Source organism: Lactuca virosa, chromosome 5, assembly GCF_052849685.1.
Source record: "Lactuca virosa cultivar CGN04683 chromosome 5, Lactuca_virosa_CGN04683_v6, whole genome shotgun sequence".
In the NCBI taxonomy this organism is placed as follows: Eukaryota; Viridiplantae; Streptophyta; class Magnoliopsida; order Asterales; family Asteraceae; genus Lactuca; species Lactuca virosa.
Window position 1 is genome coordinate 216,842,366 of NC_136430.1, and position 20,280 is coordinate 216,862,645.

General features: G+C 38.1%; 1 long non-coding RNA gene across 1 annotated transcript; it reads left to right on the plus strand.

The window, feature by feature from the left end:
- Positions 1-515: 515 nt before the first annotated feature.
- Positions 516-1,722, plus strand: LOC145116244 (uncharacterized). The gene is made up of 3 exons (XR_013711945.1): positions 516-611; positions 962-1,540; positions 1,616-1,722. It is a non-coding gene; the product is annotated as an uncharacterized LOC145116244 (long non-coding RNA).
- The last annotated feature ends 18,558 nt before the right edge of the window (positions 1,723-20,280 follow it).

The window sequence follows — 20,280 nt, forward strand, 5'->3', positions numbered from 1 at the left end:
GTTTTGGCAAACATTGCCCTAAGTTACATCGTTTTTCTCTATTTGCTAAAAAAAAAGTATCAAAGCTATCGTTACATACATACGCGATGTGAGTGGGACTAAGTTGGGCACCGACAGTAGTACTTGTTTTAGAGGGTATTTTGTTTTGTTTTGGTATGTTAAGTTTATTGGTTGTTCAGGCTCTAGAATCATTCGATTCAAATTTCATTAGCATCATGACAAAGGCTCTTGAGGTGCTTCAGAGAGAAGATGATCTCAATGAAATTGTCCAGTTGGTGGGGAAAGTTCTAGTTACAAATACCCAGATTTCAAATAGGCATTTAATAACCATATTTCAAATAGGCATTTTGTCCAACAACTGGTGTGCTTCCTCTTTTTCTTCAAATATCTCTAATGATATCCTTACCAATTCAAGTCATAACAAACGGAGAAAATAATGGATTTATTAAATGAAGACATCAGTTAACAAATACGCATCGTCAGAGCTAAATAATTTCTACACTTGTAAAACATATAGTCAAACATCATTACATCGTCATTTGCGCATCCTTCCTCTTCCATCTGTCTCTCGGTGAATTCTGAACATAAACATCAAATCCGGCGGTTCTAAGGTATCAATTTCTCCCCTCTTCCTCGAAAACATATTATTTACTTCTTTCAACTAGTCCCATGTCTTTTTCTCGACTGCTTTTATTTAGGTTACGTATCTTTCGAGATTCAAATTTTATAGGAAACTATGTTTATCTTTTATGTCCGAGTATTTTTGATGATTATAAAAACTTATACGGGAAGTATTTAGTTGTCTTGTTAACTATTCTGAATATGGAAGTCTTGGAGCTTTAAAATGTTCTATGAAATTATATACATCAAAGCACATGGAAGAATACAACAGGACCATGACACATTGACAATGTATCGGAAAGCATCCATCTCAAGCTGATATAATGTTCTCTTTTTGCAGTATACTAAACATGGAATAGAAGAAAGCTGACATAATGTAACGATCAGTACTCAAAAAATTATTCGATTTGTGCATGGGGTGTCCATGGGTGAGGTTGTTGGTGTTCTTGGAGGACCCATATGTGAAACTTTCTACTCAGGGAGTAGTTCTTGTACAGGTCCGGGAGGGCATCTCGCAGATCTTGACTGGCTCACTGTTGCTATCAGAATCGGAATCAGGAGCAACAAAGATTGTTATTTTAAGCTTAGACATTTCAAGTAAGCTTACTTTTTATGAAATTGTTGTTTACAGCAAGAAGATCCCTAACTTTGTACAGAAAGAATAGGAATCAGGAGCCATGTAATCGGAATCCAAACTAGAATCAGATTTTGGTCGGCTTTGGCATTTCAGTCGACCACAATACCAAAAAATTTCGAGTAGCTTTAGGTTATCATGGGGATGACTATACAAGATAACTATACTCACCAATTTCTTTGGAGACTTTCTGAGCCCTGGCAAATTCAATTTCCTTCCTCAACGCTGGATTTGTCGATCCAAGTTATGTTGATTGCAAAAAATTTAGGAAGATTTACACTTAAGGTAGCCAAATACATGTTTTTTTCTTTCTGAAAAAGGAAATCAAATAAGCTAAGAAGAGCTTAAATGGATTTATAGGTCTGGAGGCTATATGAAACAATCATATGGTTGTCAACAAGTTGTCTTGAATAAAGTAATCATCAACAAAGCTACATCTAAGCAAAGAGAAACTACTTGAAGGAATTACGAAAATGATGATATAGAGAACAAATTAGAAAGTGAAAGAGTATACTTTGAAGATAAGGAATTCAAGAGGGGAGGGGAGGAGTGTAATGACAAAAGTATGCAGATTGACCAAGAATATGTTACTATAAATATGTAGTTTTTAGACCGTTACAAAACGCTCATATTCTTCTTAGTCTTATTTCAATTTGAATTGATTAGAAGAGTGACCGTTGCTAACGGTAAGAAACTCAAACAAATAATGGGTGCATGTATTTTGAGATTGAATAATAAAATAGTGGACAAATTACATAAATGTTACTATATTTTGGTAACCGTAGCAACCAAAGTGATATTTAAAATTTTCTAATGGAACGACACCATTTGATGTTTTTTTATTAATCAGACCATTATTGCTATGTACAAAAAAATATTAGATTTATTTGATTATATCGCACTTAAAAAAAAATGACATGTTGAGTTTTACCATTTAGTCATTTTTGAAAAAACCTTTTCAAATGGCCTTGCCATTTCTAGAAAACTAACTACTCCAGAACCGCTAAACTGCACTTTGGTTTTCAGAATGCTATGACACTGTAGATTCTTCTCCATGTTAACTGCATTTTGATTATCACAACGTAGGACATAGTTATATTGTTTCTTGCCCAACTCTGATTCGGAGTTCTTCAACCATATAAGCTATCATATAAGCTATGTGGCAGCTTCTATAATTGCCATATATTATACTTTTATAATTGATGGAGCAACAATCTTTTGTAATTTGGACATTCGGCTGATGGATGTACCCACAATAGTGAACCCATAAATTGTGTTATTTTCTTTGAATCTACCCAACCTCCCAAAATCTACATATGTGTTGTTTTTATTGAAATATAAAGCAACCAGAAGAGTGCCTTTCAACTAGCATAGAAACCACTTGACTCCTTCCCGATGCTTCTTTCCTAGATTTGACAAGAATCAACTAATAAATCTCACTACAAGAGCAACATATGGCATAGTATATACCATAACATACATCAAACTACCAATTGTTGTGACATAAGGAACTTTATTCAGTTCTTATTTGTTTGCATCCTTCTTTGGGATTGCTTCTTTGAGAATATCAGAAGAGTCCCCAAACGTGTGCTTTTGGCCTTAACATTTGTCATGCATAATTTCTCCATGACTTTCCTGGTATACTTTTGTTGGGAACGCTTTAGAATACCAGCAACTGTCTTTGACTATGCTCATGTATAGAATCTCTTTGGTAGCTCCTAAGTCCTTTATCTTTAACTTTTTGAAATACTACTTCTTCAATTTGTTGAACTCATGTATGCTTGATCCAACTACCAACATGTCATCAACACTCAATCTAAGGATGATCTACGAGGAACTAAACTTCTTTAGGAAGCAACAAAGAACCATCTAACAACTGACATAGTAATTCATCTACATAATACTATAAAATTTAAGGTACAATTACCTTTGAGCTTGTTTCAATCCATATAGATTTTTCTTTGACTTGCCCATCATATTTTCTTTACTAGCTATCTGAAAACCTTTTTGTTGTGCCATGTAAATATCTTCATCAAGGTCTCAATGCAAGAATGCAATCTTTACATCTAGTTGCTCTAAATATAGACCTTTTGAAGCACATTACCAAAGACCACTAATTTGGCCTTGTACTTCTTGATCATGTCCATCTTAGTCTTTGACCTTGAATACCCACATCTTTTGTAGTCCTTCATTCCCTGTTGGTAGCTTGACGAAGGACCAACTTTGGTTATTTTCAAGTAAGCTTAACTCGTCCACCATTACATTCTTCCACTGTATGGAGTCTTTCATACGCAAGGCCTTTAGATAATATTTTGTCTCCACATTCGACATGTAAACTATTGTTGGAGAATATCTAATTGGAGTTCCTCTTTCTATAGTAGATCTTATGCTAGTTGGGGTTTCATTTTACGTCATTCATCGCTTCACTTTCTAAAACCAGTTATCCTCTATGCTCCCACTATCTCCAAATTCCTCATACTCATCGTAGCTCCTATTTCTTCCTAAAGCTCACATATCTCTAGAGTACAGACAGGTCATGCAGTGTCATTCTTTGTAATCGAATTAAATAGAAATTAATATTTCTCGTGTGGTTTCTTCTTTCCTTCAAGATTTTCTCCAAGGGTACCTTTATAGAGGACATTCTCTTTGAACATGATATCCCCGCTTCTCATGAAAATTCTATCTAATCATCCTATAAATCATATCGCATAACATCCAACTCATACCCAATGAAGGTACACTTTGTCGCCTTTGCCTTAGTCTAGTCTTCATTAGTAACCTTAATCCTGATATGATATAATAGATAGAATATAAACTTTCAAGTATGTCAAAGATACATATTGGTCTTCTCATTCTTCCTTTAGAATCTTGAAGCCTATGTGATTAAGGGTCCATGGTTGACTAAGTAAGCTACTATGCTAACTAACTAGGGGTGAGCATTTGGACCTCCGGACCGGACTAGACCGGGAACTTGGGAACTCGGCATGGACATGTACGATTTATTAGATTAGTGTTGGTTCGCAATTCATTGTATCATGAGAAAAAGGTTTGGATACAAAACAAAATTGGTTCATCTAGATTCGTGTACAAAACCGGGTTTGACTGAATTTTTAAAAGATCAAATCTCATTCAACTTTTTTTTGTGTGTGTATATTGTATTCTATTAAAATTAAAAAAAAATGAAAATCTCATTTTTTTTAAAGTCGGATTGGCATGTGGATTTTTCTAGCATGTAGTTTAGAGTTTTTACATGATTTTGGACTATAATTTTTTCGTTTTTGATTTTATATTCTATGACTTATAGTCCCTCGAAGTCGGGATATCAAAGCTCGAGTTTTCCAGTTTTTCAAATAGTTTTTGTATTTTTATTATGTTAAAATTATAAAACATTCATATATCATTCATTTGAAGTCGTTTTAGCATGCGGCATTTTCCAACGTGTAGTTTAGAGTTTGTATATGATTTTGGATAATAATTTTGTTGTTTGTGACTTTATATTCAATAACTTACGGTCATCCGAAGTCGGGATATAAAAGCTAAATGTTTTCAACTTTTCATTAATTTTTATATATATTTTATATAAGAAATCATAACTTTTTTATCTAACTAGAACATTAAAAAAGAATGAAATTTTAAATCTAAAATAGACATTCAAACGTACAAATCTAACCCTGACCCAATAAGCCTGCATAGGTCCGGTCCACGGTCGACCCCTTTGTGCAGTGTGGTCTATACAAATGTTCACTCCAAGTGGTGTAACTGAATTTTCCCAAAACATCTTTGGTAGACATAAATGTAGTCTTAAACTCTTTCTCCTCTAATTCAACATTATGTTCATCCTTTCAGCTATTCCATTCAAATATAGGTATTTATGGAATTCTCTACAACATTTTGATCTAATTTTTCAACACAATATTAAAAAAGGATAAACTACACGAATGGTCCCTATGGCTTTTGGTTTGTTTCTATTTCGTTTTAAGTCCCATACCAACTTAAAATGACCATTTTGCCCTTATTGTTTTTTTTAAATAAATAATTATATTGTGACAACTCGAAACTTTTTCCGTTTCTGTTATTTGATTTCCGTTAATAAAATTTGGGTTTTACTAACCTTCTGTCGAATTTTTGATATGGGAAATCATCTGGTTTTATATAATTAAATTTATATATGCGAGTCGGAACCAAAACCGCGCGAAACTCGAATTATTCTCGAAAAACAACATGGTCACGGCCTGACTGGAGTTCACGGCCGTAAACCTATTTACGGCCGTAAACTCGTTTGCGGCCAGCGTCGGGTGGACCCCACCCACCGACCACAAAATCCCCTATAAATATCAGACCCCCAACCTCATTTGAACACTTTTGACCGGAAACTCTCTCATTCTCTCTCTAAAATCTCTGACCGTAAACTCCTAAAACGCCTCTTTTCTTCCGAAAAACAGCAAAAATCATCACTTGGGGTCGATTGGAAGCGTCTGCAGCACGTTTTACGCAAAAACAAACGCCCTTGTTCTTGAGTTTACGGCCAATCTTCAAAGGCCGTAAACCTGTTTACGGCCAATCTTCAAAGACCGTAAACCCTTGTTCACGGCCGTAAACAACCTGTCGACCGTAAACTCTCCTGGTGACCACAAACTCCGTTCACGGCCGTACACACTTCTTAAGTGGTGCTTCTTGGCCGAAAACCCACTTTCCTCGATTCGATCAAGTCACGGTAACATTCCTTAACCGAAAGCAAGTGTTTTTCTAAAACTTTATCTAACGAAATCGCTAATTTAGATACATATATGTATTTATTTATATTAGGATTCTGTTAGGTGACACATACAACAAACCGAGGATCTTCGTTTCCAGTCGACATTTCCACACAACAACAGTGAGTTCATACCCCTATGCTTTTATGAATTTTAATGTTTTTAGGGGGGGGGGGGGGGGGGAATACAAGCCAAACACAAATGATTTTCACAAGTTTTAAATTTATGGAATTGATACAGTCCAATTATTTCCAAGTTTTATAAAATATTTCCATACTTTATCCCTTTTGTACTGTGTTGAGCATAAGGGACACTTTTTGGGAATTTAACTGCATAATATCTAGAACGAGATACAAATCAATTACATAACATTTCAAACAAACTATAATAGGTATAGTTTGGGGAATTCAATACATAGCTTTTACTGATTCAGATTGCATACACAGGAAAACATATAAACTGCGACAGATTTAGTTTATGATATACATATTTCAAGGGTACAACATTTAATAATTATTTAAGTATGATTATTATCGTATACCGCATCCAACGGATTCTAATACAAGAAAACACTTTAGAATTACATGTAAACTAGATTGTACAACATTGTGAGGCTCTACTTCAAAACTGTACCCTTAGGTGCACAGAATTAAATCCTATCATAGTATAACCAAAGTCTCCTGGAGGGAGAGCGTGAGATTTGTGAATAGATCTATTCGGGATTGACAATCCCACACCTGAACTGGTAGCTACAGTTAGTCAGGCATGCCTGAGGTGACAAATGTCATTTAACCAACACTTAAAGAACGTTGTAAAGGTCTCTAGGTCATATCAAGCATGGTTATACGACTCACAACAGTATTAATTAATTTTTGTTTACGGGATTTCATTCTTCATTAGTTTTATTTTAAGTAAAGAAACTACTATACATACTGGTGATAGTCAGGGTTTTTCAAACAGAATATGCTATACATATTGGTGGTAACAAGGCATACGAACTGATATGTTATACACTACTTCGGCATACAATATTCAAACATATAGGTTAGAAAATATTGGATTTTCTTGGGAAGCATACAAACATTTTTCAAATTCAATGATAGGTTTTTATTACAAAAACATGTTTATGAACTCACCAGCTTTATGCGAATACTCTTTCAAAATTGCTTGTATTCTCAGGAAATCAATAGATAGGTACCACCTGGAGTTTTGAGAAGACTAAGTAAAGTAGAGTCACGTCTTTATATTTTGCTCATACTTTTGATGTATACAAACAAGAAGTAAACAGATGTAAACCTTTTTCATATATGTATTCAATGTTTGGTCGTGTTTACTATGATTTCTATGATACAGTTGTTGTGATACTATACATGACGTCATCCATCCCCGAACGTTTCCGCCGTTCCGGTTTGGGGGTGTGACAGATTGGTATCAGAGCTCTTGTTTATAGTGAACTAAGTATACCGAACCTTACATGGTATACAACTATAAACACTAAGGAGCTGAAGTGCTCTGAATTAAAAGTATACTTTTAAAATATAAGTATTTTATAAGAAGTATACAAGTATACATACATAACAGAACCAGAGCCATAAGTAGAACAAGACAAAACTATTTGGATGTTGGACACTACGGTTAAACCTGGGCAGTTATGTAATCATGTCTAGGGTCAATATAGCCTGATCAACTATATTTATTCAAGACATGACCAACATGTGCGTGGGAGTGACTGTGGTGTTGCAGCAAGCCTAAAACTTACCAAGTATATATACATCAGGTATCGATAGAACAAAAACATACAACTTAAAATACTATAGGAGTATTTTAGCTAGAGCCAAATACAGTATAGATATTCATTCCAAGTGTTACTACATATTTCTTCTTAGCGATAGTTTACTTGCATTAGTAACCCTTCTCTATTTATCGCTTCGTAGAACACTTTATCTATCAGACTGAGATATATTCTTGTGTTATATCTCTTGATTCTAAAATTCTAGAGGACTTATCATCCTATTTTTCTTCATTCTTTTTAGAACAAGATGCCTCCCAGAAAGAGACCCAACAGGAAGAACAACGACCCTGCACCGCCACCGCCACCTCCTCAGTTTGATCCTGCCATGTTCCAGGAAGCAGTTACCGCCGCCATGACTACAGCAATGGCGTAAATCAATCAGGGAACTCTGGTGGATCCGGAGGTGGTACTCATCTCCAGAACCACGGTGATCAGGGACATCAAAAGGAGTGTTCCTATAAGGACTTCATGAACGCAAAACCCAAATCCTTCGACGGCAACGGAGGTGTTATTGCCCTAACTCGATGGTTCGAGAAGATCGAATCTATCTTCGAAATTTGTGCATGTTCCGAAGCAAACAAGGTTACATTTGCCGCTTGCACCTTTACCGACCGAGCACTGACCTGGTGGAATGGTTGAGTCAAATCCCTAACCCTGCCGATCGCCAATGCCATGGGTTGGGAGAGCTTGAAAGAACTCATGCTGGCGGAGTACTCCCCGAGGGGCGAGATGCAGAAGTTAGAGCACGAACTCTGGAACCTGAAGATGAAGGGTTCTGACATTGCTGCCTACACAGCTAGATTCTGTGATTTGGCTATCCTCTGTCCGGGAATGGTCACCCCGGAAAGCAAGAAGATTGAGAGGTACATCTGGGGACTAACGGCCCCAACCAAAGGGTGTTGGCTGCTAGGCCCACTACATTTGATAGCGCCAAGTGCCTGGCGCAGACTCTGATAGATCATGGAGTCGATCTTGATGAGGTGACAGCCAATTCCAAACCACAACAGGAAAGTGGAGAGAAGAAGAAGAAGTTTTGGAACAAACACAAGGGGCAGTCTTCGCAAGAGCCCTCCAAGAACAGCAAATAGTGGCAGCTCATGCTGCTACTACTCCTGCTGCTACTCCAACTGCTGTTCCACCCACCCAAGCTCCTACTAGTGGTTATGCTGGAAACCTACCTCTGTGCAACAAGTGTAACTTTCATCATCACGGACCTTGCCGTAAATTGAAATGCAATAGCTGTGGAAAGAAGGGACACACGGCTCAATATTGCAAGACACCCGTTCAACCAACCAACCAGGCTCCTGGGGCAGGCGCTGGTCAAGCCTGCTATGGCTGTGGAGAGGTTGGGCACTTCAAAAGAAACTGTCCCAAAGCATCAACAGCGGGTAGCACCGGGAGGGTACTAGCTATGGGCCAGGAGGAAGCGGTCGCTGATCCTACCGTTGTTACGGGTACGTTCCTCCTTGACAACTCTTATGCATGCATTCTTTTTGATTCTGGTGCGGAGGGGAGTTTTGTTAGTCATGCATTCAAACACCTACTCAAATGTAAATCCCAACATTTAACTGAAACATTTACCGTCGAGATGGCTAACGGAAAGAAAGAAAGCACTAACGACATATTCATAGGCTGTACCCTTACCCTAAACGATCATTCCTTCCCCATTGATCTTATGCCAGTTTCTATAAAAAGCTTTGATGTTATCATTGGTATGGATTGATTGAGCCCCAATCGTGCTGATATTCTTTGTTACGAAAAAGCCATCCATCTCAATCTACCCTCGGGCGAAACTCTCATAGTTTATGGTGATAAACTCAGCTCAAATCTCCTTATCATTTCTTGCATCCAAGCCCAGAAATATCTGCGAAAGGAATGCCATGCATTCCTAGCCCATGTCGTTAACGAAAAGCAGGAAGTTAAAGACCTCGAGAGCATCCCCGAAGTCTACAACTTTCCTAATGTCGTCCCCGAAGATCTTCCAGGAATTCCTCTCGAGCGCCAAGTCGAGTTTCGTATTGACTTAGTCCCTGGAGCTACTCCTGTAGCTAAATCTCCATATCGTCTAGCGCCGGCAGAAATGCAAGAGTTATCCAGCCAGCTCAATGAGCTGATCAACAAAGGATTCATAAGACCGAGTTCCTCACCCTGGGGAGCCCCAATCTTATTCGTGAAAAAGAAAGATGGATCCTTTCGGATATGCATTGATTATCGAGAACTGAACAAGCTTACCATTAAGAACCGTTATCCCTTACCCAGAGTCGACGACCTCTTCGATCAGCTTCAGGGAGCCAGTTACTTCTCTAAAATAGACCTAAGATCAGGGTACCATCAGTTACGATTTCAAGAAAATGATGTTCCCAAGACAGCATTCCGAACTCGTTATGGACACTACGAGTTTGTAGTAATGCCCTTCGGTCTAACAAACGCACCCGCGATATTCATGGATCTGATGAATCGGGTGTGCTAATCTTTCTTAGACAAGTTTGTAATCGTGTTCATTGATGATATACTTGTCTACTCTCGGAGTGAGGAAGATCATAGACAGCACTTGAGACGGGTGTTGGAAACACTAAGGGCGGAGAAACTTTATGCAAAATTTTCAAAATGCGAGTTTTGGATCAGAAAAGTAACCTTCCTTGGTCACGTGGTTAGCGAGGAAGGCATACATGTAGACCCTTCCAAAATCAAAGCGATTGAGAATTGGTCAGCACCGAAGACGCCCACAGAAATCCGTCAATTCTTGGGTCTCGCTAGCTATTATCGCAGGTTTATCCAAAACTTCTCCAAAATCGCTAAGCCTTTAACCACCCTGACACAAAAAGGTGTAACCTTTAGTTGGGGAGAAAAGCAAGACACTGTGTTTCAAACATTGAAGTGGGCCCTATGCAGCGCACCTATCTGGACCCTGCCCGAAGGGACGGAAGACTTCGTTGTCTACTGTGATGCATCCAATCAGGGCCTAGGCTGTGTGCTCATGCAGCGAGGAAAGGTTATCGCCTATGCCTCGAGGCAGCTGAAAACCCACGAAGTCAATTACACAACTCACGATCTAGAGTTGGGAGCAGTGGTCTTTACGTTAAAGATTTGGAGACATTATCTCTACGGAACCAAGTGTACTGTCTTCACCAACCATAAGAGCTTACAGCATATCCTTGATCAGAAAGAGTTAAACATGAGGCAACAGCGATGGGTAGAGCTTCTCAGTGATTACGAGTGCGAAATACGCTATCAGCCCGGCAAGGCCAATGTGGTAGCAGATGCCCTCAGTCGAAAGGAGTATGCAGGTCGTGGAGTGAAGGTACTGACAATGACCATCCATTCCTAATTATCCGCGCAAATCAGAGAGGCTTAGCTGGAAGCCTTAAAACCAGAGAACATGCCGGATGAAGCCCTGAGAGGAATGGAAAAGAACTTAGAGGTCAAGGTAGACGGAGTTTATTATTTCATAAACCGGATCTGGACCCCAAAGTACGGTGGTTACAGGGAGATTATCATGAATGAAGCTCACAAGACTAGATAATCCGTTCACCCAGGTTCAGATAAGATGTATCTGGATCTCAAACAACTCTATTGGTGGCCGAACATGAAAGCAGAAATCGCTACCTTCGTGGGCAAGTGCCTGACTTGCGCCAAGGTGAAGGTAGAATATCAAAAGCCCTCAAGTCTACTTCAACAGCCGGAAATACCTGAGTGGAAGTGGGAAAGGATTACAATGGATTTCATCACCAAGTTACCCAGATCTCCGAGTGGGCACGACGCCATCTGGGTAATTGTCGATCGACTGACTAAATCCGCCCGCTTCCTGCCAATCAAGGAAAACTTCAAAATGGAGAGACTGACACGAATCTATATTCGAGAAATAGTCCGCCTTTATGGTGTACCTGTATCCATTATCTCCGATCAAGATAGCAGATTTACCTCGAGATTCTGGCAATCGCTTCAGAAGGCTCTTGGAACTAAGATGGATATGAGCACGGCTTATCATCCACACACAGATGGCCAGAGTGAGAGAACAATTCAAACATTGGAAGATATGTTGAGAGCCTACGTTATCGATTTCGGCATGTCATGGGACATTCATTTACCCTTGGTCGAATTTTCCTACAACAACATCTATCATACCAGCATCAAGGCTGCGCCGTTCGAAGCCCTCTATGGCCGTAAGTAAAGATCCCATATGTGATGGGCTGAAGTGGGTGACACACAACTAGTCAAGGGTCAAATCCCTGACAGCACTCTCACGGGTCCTGAAATCATCCGAGAGACGACCGAAAAGATTGTACAAATCCGGGAACGATTAAAAGCATCAAGAGATAGACAAAAGAGCTACGCCGATAAGAGATAAAAACCCTTGGAATTCCAGATTGGTGACCGTGTTCTTTTGAAGGTCTCACCCTGGAAAGGCATGATACGCTTCGAAAAGCGTGGAAAGCTGAATCCAAGATACATCGGACCATTCGAGATCCTCGCTAGGATCGGTCCCATAGCATACAAACTCCAGTTACCTCGAGAACTTAGCAACGTACATCATGTCTTCCACGTCTCGAACCTAAAGAAATGTATGTCCGACGAGACACTTGTGATTACCCTCGACGAGATCGAGCTAGGCGAGAGCTTACACTTCGTAGAGGAACCAGTTGAAATCATGGACCGGGAAGTCAAACGAACGAAACAAAGTCGCATCCCGATAGTGAAGGTTCGCTGGAATGCCAAGCGGGCACCTGAATTCACTTGGAAGCGAGAAGATTCAATGAAACAGAAGTACCCTCATCTTTTTACAAGTCCATAATATGTATCTCTAGTCTTGAATTTCGGGACGAAATACCCTCTATCGGGGGGATGATGTGACAACCCGAAACTTTTTCCGTTTCTGTTATTTGGTTTCCGTTAATAAAATTTGGGTTTTATTAACCTTCCGTCGAACTTTTGATCTGGGAAATCATCTGGTTTTATATAATTAAATTTATATATGCGAATCGGAACCAAAACCGCGCGAAACTCGAATTATTCTCGAAAAACAACATGTTCACGGCCTGACTGGAGTTCACGGCCATAAACCTGTTTACGGCCGTAAACTCGTTTGCGGCCAACGTCGGGTGGACCCCACCCACCGACCACAAAATCCCTTATAAATATCAGACCCCCAACCTCATTTGAACACTTTTGACCGGAAACTCTCTCATTCTCTCTCTAAAACCTCTGACCGTAAACTCCTAAAACGCCTCTTTTCTTCCGAAAAACACCAAAAATCATCACTTGGGGTCGATTGGAAGCGTCTGCAGCACGTTTTACGTGAAAACAAACGCCCTTGTTCTTGTGTTTACGGCTAATCTTCAAAGGCCGTAAACCTGTTTACGGCCAATCTTCAAAGATCGTAAACCCTTGTTCACAGCCGTAAACAGCCTGTCGACCGTAAACTCTCCTGGTGACCGCAAACTCTGTTCACGGCCGTACACACTTCTTAAGTGGTGCTTCTTGGCCGAAAACCCACTTTCCTCGATTCGATCAAGTCCCGGTAACATTCCTTAACCCAAAGCAAGTGTTTTTCTAACACTTTATCTAACGAAATCGCTAATTTAGATACATATATGTATTTATTTATATTAGGATTCCGTTAGGTGACACATACAACAAACCGAGGATCTTCGTTTCCAGTCGACATTTCCACACAACAACAGTGAGTTCATACCCCTACGCTTTTATGAATTTTAATGTTTTCAGGGGGGGGGGGGGGGGGGAATACAAGCCAAACACAAATGATTTTCACAAGTTTTAAATTTATGGAATTGATACAGTCCAATTATTTCCACGTTTTATAAAATATTTCCATACTTTATCCCTTTCGTACTGTGTTGAGCATAAGGGACACTTTTTGGGAATTTAACTGCATAATATCCAGAACGACATACAAATCAATTACATAACATTTCAAGCAAACTATAATAGGTATAGTTTGGGAATTCAATACATAGCTTTTACTGATTCAGATTGCATACACAGGAAAACATATAAACTACGACAGATTTAGTTTATGATATACATATTTCAAGGGTACAACATTTGATAATTATTTAAGTATGATTATTATCGTATACCGCTTCCAACGGATTCTAATACAAGAAAACACTTTAGAATTACATGTAAACTAGATTGTACAACATTGTGAGGCTCTACTTCAAAACTGTACCCTTAGGTGTACAGAATTAAATCCTATCATAGTATAACCAGAGTCTCCTGGAGGGAGAGCGTGAGATTTGTGAATAGATCTATTCGGGATTGACAATCCCACACCTGAACTGGTAGCTACAGTTAGTCAGGCATGCCTGAGGTGACAAATATCATTTAACCAACACTTAAAGAACGTTGTAAAGGTCTCTAGGTCATATCAAGCATGGTTATACGACTCATAACAGTATTAATTAATTTTTGTTTACGGGATTTCATTCTTCATTAGTTTTATTTTAAGTAAAGAAACTACTATACATACTGGTGATAGTCAGGGTTTTTCAAACAGAATATGCTATACATACTGGTGGTAACAAGGCATACAAACTGATATGTTATACACTACTTCGGCATACAATATTCAAACATATAGGTTAGAAAATATTGGATTTTCTTGGGAAGCATACAAACATTTTTCATATTCAATGATAGGTTTTTATTACAAAAACATGTTTATAAACTCACCAGCTTTATGCGAATACTCTTTCAAAATTGCTTGTATTCTCAGGAAATCAATAGATAGGTACCACCTGGAGTTTTGAGAAGACGAAGTAAAGTAGAGTCACGTCTTTATATTTTGGTCATACTTTTGATGTATACAAACAAGAATTAAACAAATGTAAACATTTTTCATATATGTATTCAATGTTTGGTTGTGTTTACTATGATTGCTATGATACAATTGTTGTGATACTATACATGACGTCATCCATCCCCGAACGTTTACGTCGTTCCGGTTTGGGGTGTGATATATATATATATATATATATATATATATATATATATATATATATATATTAATTTATTATTATATTAATTAGTGTAAATTGTTTTAATATCAATAAAATGAGGAAATATCTTAAACATAGTTGTTCCCCTGTTCATCGTTTTCTCTAACCACTCGTAGCCACTGACCGCACCTACACCACCAGCACCATCTCTGTTCATCTCTTCTAGTTCTCTGACACCTTGTCTATCGGCAATAACATGTCATCGGTAGCCACTCCCACCTCTGACTACTTCGTCCCCCCTCCCACCGTCGTCTCCTTTTTTTTACCTCCGTTTCTTACATGTCTCCTTTCATCTCCGTTTTTAATCTACCTTGGTCTTGTCAGCTTCTCCGACCACCTCCCCGAAAACTGTATCATTTTAGATATAAATAAATACAAAACCGAGATCAACATGGTGGTAGATGAAAATTGCATCATTTAAAATCTAGATGAATACGAACCCCTTCTGAAAAAACATATTTTAAACAAGAAAAAAGGTGTATACGAAATCGATATGGAACATGGTAATAACTCTAAGGACTCGTTGTGGATCAGTTTAGGCCAAAATCTGTTAGAATCGCATCTTGTGGTGGTCAGGTTTTCTTTGCTGGACTTTAGGTGTTTGTGTTTATGCTTGTGTGAAAATATAAACGTGGATGATGATTGTTCCGATAGTTATGGTGGTTGCCATAGAGATGATGATGAACATCCCAGAGAGAGGGGATAATTCATAACACATAAGGGGGTGAGAGTCTTAATTTTTTACAAGTGGGTCTTCGTTTTCACCATCTTCATTTTTTTTAATTCAAGTAGCCATGGTAAAGAAAAAACAAATTCCCAGTCAATTATTTTACTTGTACATAGGTTCAATGCGGGTCTTTGTTATTCTTCTATTTATGCTAGATTGTTTTGGTGATTCAGAAAAAAAAATCACAATGGAACACGAATTCGGAGATTTAATGTTGTTTTGTCTAGGATTTTAATGGGTTTAGATGTTTTTAGGTCTAGAATTCAATGGGAAGATGACTGGAAAATAACTTTGTAATCAAGACTCTTACTACTGGTCTTGTAAACCGTGTTAATAAAAATAAAATAGTCAAGATTTCGACCACCAAAGAAGATGACACGAGAGCTTAGAAGGTGGAGAGGGTGAACGGATTAGTATAAGGGGTAGGGGTAACTATGGCCCATACATTCGTATAAAATCATAATAGCAAATAAATAATATACAATTTGAATATGAAATCCATAAGGGTAAAAATGTATTTTTATGTTTAGTAGGGACCAATTACGCAACAAAATAAATTTTAGGGGACTCACCGAGTTAAAAATAAAAGCTAAGGACAAAAAGTGCATGATACCCCGAACCAAAGAGACCATTCGTGTAATTTACCCAATAAAAAAATGTCCTTGTTATTGTAATCTCCCCGATTATGTGACTTTAAAATCTTGATCTTCATATTTGTTTCATTTTCCACAACAGCCTTCCACTTTTAAAAGGTTCAAAACTTTAGATTTATGTTTGAGAAAAAACCCAAAACTTTCTCATGGAATTTTCGATGAAGGTAACACAATACCAAGATCCTCCTAATAAAAAGATTGATGTAGGAACATATACATAAGAATGAAGTAGTTGTAACTTCCCAATATTGACAAAGGTAACTGTCACACCCTGGCCGTCGGCGGAAATATCGGGCAGTGTAACGTCATTTCTTGTATCATAGTTATCAACTTCCTGAAAACACATGCAATTTAAAATACGTCAACATAAAGTTGGTAAGTTCACAGGTTTTGACTCTAAGTAGAAATAATACTTTTTCTCAATTCAAAAGTATAGTTTTGAAAGTATCGTATTGACTCTCCAACATTTAGTATATATATATCCTAGGTATAATGGTTTACTTACCAAATAAGTAGTATACCTATAAGTCTCATACAAATTTTTGTAATCCCATACAAACTAAGGTTGCTACGTATAAATCTTATTTCAATTCTATACGAGTAAAACCGCTACGTATAAATCTATTTTAATTCTATACGAGTAAGTAGAATAGGTATAGTGGTCTACTTAATATACAAGTAATATACCTACTAGATTCTTATACTTAGAGTATAAGTCTTTTAGAAACTTATACTTAACATTCATACTTGTATATCGACAAAGTATAATGCTTCTAAAGTTGTGATACCATGAGTCTGTAATCGCGACTGTATGACTTAGTTTTATACCTCTGGTTATTGTTACAAGGATCACACCTTGTGGTAGTACAAGGATCACACCTTGCAGTAGTACAAGGATCACACCTTGCGGTAGTACAAGGATCACACCTTGAGGTAGTTTCCACACGCTTCATCGACGTCGAAAGGTAGTAAATTAGGAAAGTTCGTCACCCGAAGCCTGTTCATACACGACTTCCTCGCTCACACGGGATTAACGGTCACAGGTCAAAGAACTACCACTAAGATCCCCAATCTTAGATGATGAATACAGTAGCTCATGTAGACTTTGGCGGCGTTCTATAGTTCTAACAAAAAAAGCAATTTCATGTCTAAAACCCTAAGTTACTAGACTATGCTTTTAAACATTACTCCTAATTTCATAACATTTAGGCAGTATAACAGCTATAACTTGATGTAAAACCAGGTTTTATCTTGACATAAAACCAACAATAGCATATAACATACTTAACAAACAATAGATATAACTTCCGAGTATAACTCTGCGTCTATCACACAACATAGTATATATAGAAACCCGGAGTATAACTCATAAGCTACATCACACATAATATATATATATATATATATATATATATATATATATATATATATATATATATATATATATATATATATATATATATATATAGAATTCCCGAGTATAAATTCGGGTATATATTAGCATACTTCTATAATACTAACGTGCTAACAAGTTTAACATAGTTGTGAGATTTCAAAATATCATATCTACTATAGGTATATATGAGACAAAATAACTATATCCTGGTTAATATAACTATATATGTTGATACGAACATACTATCACATAGACATAATATTAACTTATATACAATATTTAGCTTGCGTTTTCCCCCGAAAACATTAAAAGTGGGGCCGTGAAACTCACCCTAGTAGCGTGATCTATAGAATCTAAGCGGTCAGAGGCTCGTCGTTGTTAGGCTCGGGAAGGGAAATGGCCTTCGGAAACGAGAGAGAATGAAAGGAAAAGGTGTAAGGAATGAATGAGCTTTGATCGCTATTTATAGGCTGTTCTGGGCCATTTCACGTCGTGACATACCCAGGGTCACGTCGTGAACATCCATGAGTCACCCCGTAGCTTTAAAACGTGTTTTCTAGCCTCGATTAGTGTCCCTGAAACGTTTCACGTCGTGAAATTAATGTTCACGTCGTGAACCATGACGGCTAGGGTTTCTGCCACGTGCCATGCACTTAGACAGCTGCATCTTCGGAAGGTCGTAACTTTTGTATACGAACTCCGTTTTTAACGTTCTTTATATCCACGCGTAGGTAATACCGAGTACTACAACTCTCTATTATATTCTAATAGTTAATTCTAAGCCTATTTTAAATTCCTCTTGTTATAGAGATATTATAGTGTTAGAGTTTATCATAACTTCTTCACGCGAAGCCAGATTTCGACATTCTCTATATTTTTGGAATCGTATGGACGTATACTTTGAGTGGTATCATAAAGAAAGTTCATATTTGTATTAGAATTTATCATGAACTACATAGTAAGTTTATCACATTACTAGTTTCACAAAATCACATTACATGATTGGTATAATCACATGTGATTGTTATTGACCTATTTTGACTAGTGTTACAGTAACCTTCTTTTGTTTGCCAAAAAAACATGGCTGACAAAAGTCAACTGTCACACTATTTGAATTAGTGAATTCTACCTTTTGAATTTAATATGTTCGTCCTTTTCTCACTCATATATCCAAGTCTTTGGTTCCACATAATAGACATTTGTATATCCTCATTAACCGCGTTTGCCTAAAATTAGAAACTACAACTATATATAATCTTCCCTGCTTCTATCCTCGAGCAACTACCACGTTCCTTTTTGTTACTTTTCACATGAGATTATCGAATTCTCAACATGGCGATCTTCTTCATCCAACTACCCAATAGATATCAACATCCTATGTAATTATAGAATATATACTTGTATATAATATTCTTCAATGTCCATTATGTACCTATTGTAGTCCTGAGGACAACATCCACAACACGCATTATATCGAGAGTCTTGTTATCTTCTAGCCTCACCTTTTCCATTGTAATGCTTAAAATTTTGCATTCCTTTTTTGTAACATTTTGCATGAAATGATGCATTTGAATCAATGATCCATGATTCAATCGAACTTTCAACCCAACAAAATAGGGCATCATCAAAGTCGTTACTACATTCACTCCATTCTCGCCTTTTTTCACTGATGATTTTGAGCACTGATATCTGAAGTGACCATTGTCTTTGCAATCTATTTTTGATTCTTGGATTGAAGGAAGATGTAAGGGAAGCAGTACGAATAGCCGAACCAGAATCTTTGACTCAGGCTATCTGTATGGCTATCAAGATAGACTAAAATCAGACCAGGGGATTGAGCCGCAGTAGGGTTGGTTCTGGAACTCCAAAGCAGGGAACAAATGTCATAGAGAAAAACAACACCACCACACCAACAGCTTCAGTTAAGCAGGGGGTTAGTGGACCAGGTGCGTTTAAACGTCTTACTCAAACGGAGCTAGCGGAAAAACGAGCACAGGGTTTGCGTTTTAGGTGTGATGGCAAGTTTGCTCCAGGGCACAAGTGTCGTAGCAAGACGTTGCAGGTCCTTATTGTGGACGAGGAAGTTGACGATAGATTTGACTTGGAGCATGCCCACTTTAATACGGCGGATGTTTCGCTCAATGCGGTTACTGGGTTGAAACCTCCTACGACGATGAAAGTAAAAGGTGATGTCCGAGGACTAGACGTGATTGTTTTGATCGATAGTGGGGCTACGCATAATTTCCTATCAACGTGAATCATACACCTCTAGGGGGTTGTTATAGTAGGAGAGGGAACAGTAGGGGTCAAGCTAGGCAACGGGCTGATGGTTAGAAGTCAAGGAACCTGTAAGGGTGTAGTTCTCAACCTACCAGAAGTGCAGGTGGTGGGAGATTTCCTTCCATTCGATGTTGGAGGATCTGATATCATATTGGGTATACAGTGGCTGTGAACTCTAGGGGACATGAACGTTAATTGGGAAGAACTACGCATGTAGTTCTAGGATGGAGGTCCGCTTGTGACAATTACAGGTGATCCAACCCTATCGAAATCCTTGGCTTCACGTAAGACATTTAGTAAAATGTTGCAGCAAGAGGTGGAAGGTTTCTTGGTACAATTGGCTGCCAAGGTTGATACTAACGAACCGCCTGAGGTACCGGCTGCAATTCAAGCGATTCATGACG